The sequence below is a fragment of the Leguminivora glycinivorella genome, chromosome 10 (genome assembly GCF_023078275.1).
Source record: "Leguminivora glycinivorella isolate SPB_JAAS2020 chromosome 10, LegGlyc_1.1, whole genome shotgun sequence".
Lineage (NCBI taxonomy): Eukaryota > Metazoa > Arthropoda > Insecta > Lepidoptera > Tortricidae > Leguminivora > Leguminivora glycinivorella.
Window position 1 is genome coordinate 515,444 of NC_062980.1, and position 5,718 is coordinate 521,161.

The 5,718-nt window shown below is 34.9% G+C and overlaps 1 long non-coding RNA gene across 2 annotated transcripts; it reads right to left on the bottom strand.

Moving 5' to 3' along the window:
* Positions 1-205: 205 nt before the first annotated feature.
* Positions 206-4,440, bottom strand: LOC125230241. 2 transcript variants are annotated; one of them, XR_007177505.1, is made up of 6 exons: positions 3,777-4,440; positions 3,367-3,469; positions 2,905-3,025; positions 2,585-2,655; positions 2,027-2,122; positions 206-374 (listed from the first exon to the last, which is right to left on the bottom strand). It is a non-coding gene; the product is annotated as an uncharacterized LOC125230241 (long non-coding RNA). The 2 variants fall into 2 exon arrangements; XR_007177504.1 differs by lacking the exon at positions 3,777-4,440 and having other exon boundaries at positions 3,367-3,632.
* Positions 4,441-5,718: the final 1,278 nt, after the last annotated feature.

Below are 5,718 nucleotides of genomic sequence, written 5' to 3' on the forward strand. Positions count from 1 at the left end.
AAGTAAGTAAATAAGTAAGGAGAGCGGGAGTTTAGTTACATTTGGTTCCGTGCCCAAGGGATCTAAGATGTGCTCTGTAGAACACATCTTGGATACCAAGGTTTATAAATAAATAATAGGAATTAGCCTTACCAGGCTACATTTGTTGTTGTGAAAACGAGTGGGTGTGCTGTATTTCCTGACTTATTTCATCTCTAAATAAAACTCATATACCTAATATTTTTATTCAATCGCTATTTCATAAAAACAAAAATAACTTTATTGTTAATAAACACGTCTGTAGTTTTTCTTCCATTGTTGGTTCTTGCCGCGTTCCGGGCGAAGTCATGCATCGATGCGGAGTCAATTGTATGTTCATCTCCTTCCACTGGTATCTAAAAAAAAAAAACATAGTAATAAAAGTAAAGTAGCGTAGTAAACTAAGACAAAAAAATATTTCTAGGAAATTAGTTCATAGTCGTAGTGGTTAAACATCGTCCTCAATAGGCGATTCGGGTTGCATTGCTACGTAGCAATTGTTGGCATTGGCGCATCTTGACGTTCCCTTGCGCCTGTGCGTAGTACTATTATTTATTCTGTGTCTTAATGTATGTTTTATGGCTGTTGTATAGGCAGGGCAAGTACTGGAAATACTAGGTACTTATATAGAAAATACCCATGTATCTAAAATAATAGGAAGCGCGGAGCTGTAGCACTTTAGAAGAGTTTGCCACCTCGTGACCGGAATTGGAAACATAAGTGTGTACACAATGTACAATAGTAATAGAATTTCATGTTAAAACAAATAGTTCTCTATATGCCCAGTACATTTTCTTAGCAGGTTCTGCCATCTTCAGGGTTATTTTGAAAGCTAACATCACGTTTGCACTTCACACCGGAGATCGGATAGCTTCGATGCTGTCTTATATAGTCTATGAACACTCTGATGATATACATATTCCTAGCAGGCTTGTTATACAGAATTTCATTCATAGGCAGGATAACTACAGTCTAGATGTAAGGTTATTTTCCTAAAATAATCTAGGATACCTAAGCCCTAGATTTAAGACCTAGTAATACAAGAAGATAGGCTCTAGTCTAATGGCTATGGGGGCGCGATTATTCATTGTCGCGCTGAAGTACAATATTATATGGGGCGTCCCGCCATTTTTCTATGAATACTGAATAGCTACACGCATGTTATACTATGACAGTACATCCTTCGATGGATGGTTTGTTTGCATTTCAGTTGTAACTCTATAATCTAAAATTTGGCTGACAGGATTTCATACATCATACAATAATTTGGCATATTGTTTGTACGGTTTGTACCAAATATTGTCACTGTAGTGCAGCCATGAGAAGAACAGGTTTCTGTCTGTTAAGATATAGGTATTAATAATATTAGGACTAATTTAAGTTCATTAGCTTATAAGTCATCATATATTTTCATATTACATCCGTAGTAAACAAGCATACGTCCCTCTTGATGGTGAGAGGTCACCATAGCCTATATCTGCCAATTATTTCAATAAATTAAATCCACTGTACGAATTTCAACTTTCTATACGTATATATTTTTACTGTAGTAATACAAATAAGTATGTATGTATAAACAAGATTTTCAATAGCTCCATATGACATGAGTTCGATACCTCACATGATAAGCTGTAGGCTAGTCTAAAATAGTAAGTGTAAAACCATACAATCATTATGTTCGGTAGATTGTGTACACAGCTTTTATACAATATTACACAAGTCAGGAGTATGCCAACATACTGTACTTCATTACAACCATGTCAAACATATCCTACGAAATATTAGCATTACCAGCATCTGGGAGGTCGTACCTCGCCATACCTTAACTCCACCACTGCTTGATCATTGTCACAATTGCTTAATGAATTTCATGAAAATTGATTGAAATTTGTAATATTCCTGTTAAGTAGGCATAGATAATAAGCACTATTATCATTATAAAACCATATTTCACTGAGGTTCAGAAAAAGTATGTAGTATGTGGTACGCATTAAGTATGTAAACTTACCTAACATGACCGGGTCCAGTCTGATTGTCGGATTACTTTGTTGTTCAGTAACGTTGAGCATGAGCTGGTAGTGTAGATCAGTGAGCCTTTAGTACACTGAAAGGAAACGTCAGAGATTAGAAATGTTCATGTAGATAGCGTAAGAAAAGGGTTTAGTTTTAGAGTGGGGTTCTGCCAAATAGGAACAATATTATTTCATTTATCTATTCACGGGGGCGCGTCGCTTAATTTTTGGAACTAAGACACGCCCATCAGAAATATTGTGTCAGAAAAAACAATGCATACAGCAAAATTTACAAAAAGGAAATTAAAAATAAAAAAAAGTTTGAGAACCCCTGCCTTGCAGTTCATATCTACATGAGCTAGGACATAAATTAGTAATAAGTTTGCTTAGCCAATAAAATGATGATGAGTCAGTTAAGTTTGATTTTTATCCGGTCGCTCATGCCTCGCCGTTTTGCTTTACGCTTCACTTCAATTTTCTAGATAATGATGCCATGAGCTGTTCACTTTTAAATTTAATAATTAGAACGTGTTATTATAATAAAACATAAGTACCTTTCATTTATATGAAGTCAGTAGATATATGGAAGACGGTCCAACCTGAAGCATGGCCTTTCGGGTAAAACCTGAAATTGTACATATTGAAAGATTAGTTAAAAAAAGGGTGTATGTATGTTTAAGGAATCTTATTTGTAAATATGTATCATTAAGATTGTTTATATTTATCTAGGCCATTCATGGTTAAGAAAAAAAAAAGAAGAACAACCATATCCATGTTTCTATGTAAAATTTCCTGCCGAGTCGTTTTACTCACTAAGTAGAGTTAATTAAGTTTAAAAAGTAGCTGTTTAGTGGCTATGATTTTTTGTACTTACTTGAGGATAGTGCTAAGACGGAGTACAGTCCATAAAGGACACACCGGAAAATTCCTCAGTCCACCTGCACATTGCCGACAGCTGGTTGATGTTCTTCGAGGATGGTTACCCATTTCATATACTGAAAATTAATGCATACATTGTTTAAACTCAATGTAGCAGAAATAAAATCTATGCTAAGTCTGGATTTTTAGTCTACATAATTTTATTTAAGTATCAGACGTCAAGTTTTATCTTTGAAAAATACAAAATTAAAGTTTGGACAAGATTCAATGCCTATTTTTAAATGCCATGACATTCATTTGAGGTCCTACAAATATTATTTTCCATAGCCCATAAGCCAGCGCTTCAGAAAAATAATTGAGAAGTTTATATGTTGGTACGGAAACAACGTTACAATTTCCAAGAACAGTTAGGTAGCCTAGATCAAATAAATTAGTCGAACATATTTTTAATGCTTACCGTTTAACCAAGGTATGTTCAGTTTCTATAAATATTGTTTTCCATAAAATTTGTGGCAGATGTGTAGAAATATCGGGCATTGTAAATTCCAATTAGATGTTGACTGAAAAATCAAACAACCATATAAACCTCTTTGAAAGTAGCAAATATATTTTGACAGTTAGGACTATTTCACGTACATTTAGAATATTTAAGATCCTCTTAGGCAATGTGAAAGTCAGAAAGTACGAGTAACGTGGGGAAATTTATTATCATTAACTTATCTGACGACAGAACAACGAAATAAGCAACATTTCACCATATATATATTCGGTCTAATCATTGTAGTTCGCAAGTATGTTCTGCTGGATTTCAAAAACAATGACTCGTTTGATGACATGACACATTGAAGAGTAAAAACAAGGACTTACCTTTTTGCTAAGCTGCTTTTGAAGTAGGCAATTCATTCGTTTTATCAGTGGAAGTATGGCCCGATAAGACATCCTTTGCATGGGCTGTTTGCTCATTAGATCATGAGTATGAGCACTAGATTCTTCTATTATCTTGATGAGAACCACAACGAAACACATGTCCATTGCATTGCATTCACTAAATGTCATGTCAATTTCATAACCTCACTTTCGTTATCGGAAAATTACATTGCAATTGCAGTTCGGAGTTCAATTTGATAAAACAGGCTCACTTTGTCGACAAAATTATTTAAAAGTAACGCGTGTTTAGGGCAAATAATGTTTTGTTTGCATTTTCTTAGTTTGCAAAATGACAAAATGGCGAGTATGGACGGCTCATGACCGGCGTCGGCGCCGAATTGCCTGTCGTTTGTTTAAGCCGATTAAAATAAAGCAAATATTTAAATAATTCTAATTGTAGATCGCGTAATTAATGACGAGCTTATAGAAAACAAAAACGGATCTGCCATTCTTTCGCGAACAGAGCGGATTAGCGGTAAGCATGACATAGATTAGAGAAAATAATTTAACCACAGATAACATATATCTTCGCCAAAAGGTGTTCTATCGGTGACATTACACAAACTATCATTGTTTTTAAGTTGGTACGCTTGATCGGTCATACAATTTTCGACAAAAGATATTCAGTAATTCAGTAATTTATTGTCCGGTGTTGTCATTTACAAAACTTTACTTCATTTTTCTCTACTTCATTATAGTAAAATTGGCTACCTAATGATTCTCCGACAATTTTTTAGCCGATTATTGATTCGCCGACAACGATTCGCCGAATGCCGTTTAGCCGAATAATCAAACTATCGCTGTCACTTTTGGTCGAATAACGTAACGTAGAATCTTGGTTCGTATACAGTTCAGTTCGCTTCTGTGCAAATTATCCGAACTACTATTGGACATTTTTCATTTAGCAAAGTAATATTTTCGTTTAGGCCATGTTTAGTCGAATAACGTTTCACATTTTATACATTGTTAAAATATTTTCCAACGAATGAATTATCGCTGTTGTAAAAAAATTACGCACTCCATAGACACTTTTTTTCTTACATTCATACATACATATATAATCACGCCTGTAGCCCATAAAGGGGTAGGTAGATCAAATGAACTATTAAGATTTAGTGCCACTCTTGGGGCAAAAAGGGGTTGAAAGAAATCCAGATTGTGACATTGCAGTGACAGCGCTACAATTTAACCCATACCCCACAGTCGACCTCCTCGACACCCACGGGAAGAATGGAGGGGGGGGGGTTCTTAAACAATGTATAATGTGAAATTTACATATACTGGCAACATTACGTTCTTGAAAAAAATTGGTGAATTGAAAACAACAATACATAATTTACTAAAATTAATCCTTGGAATCAGAACATGATGATTAATATAAATAAGTAAATAAATGTGAATTACTCATACAAACGGTCTAACAACAAGATTTTAGAATCCCAAGAACACTTTGTACGCAAGTTCCAGGCTCCAGCCAACTCACCAAAAAAAATACCAAATGATCACTCGACCTATTGTGTTTCGACCAATTTTGTGTCGGCCAATTTTTACAATTACTAAATGATTATTCGTCGAAAAGTAAATCGGCGTATCAAATTTCTGCCTACCGACTCCGTTTACGAACGAATATTACGCGAAATGAGAATTTTCCAATCGTTATTCGGCCAAAACAGACGTCGGCGAGTCGTTGTCGGCGTACCGAAAATCGGCGTATTTTATTTCGGAATATCAATCGGGCACCAGTAAAATTAATACAATAGATGTATTTAAATACAAAAGATTTTGTTAATTTAATTTTCTATTGCTTAAATCACATCAAACTATTCAAGTTGTGTAGATTTTGAACGGTATTTTGTAAATAGGGCCTAACACATGTCCCCTT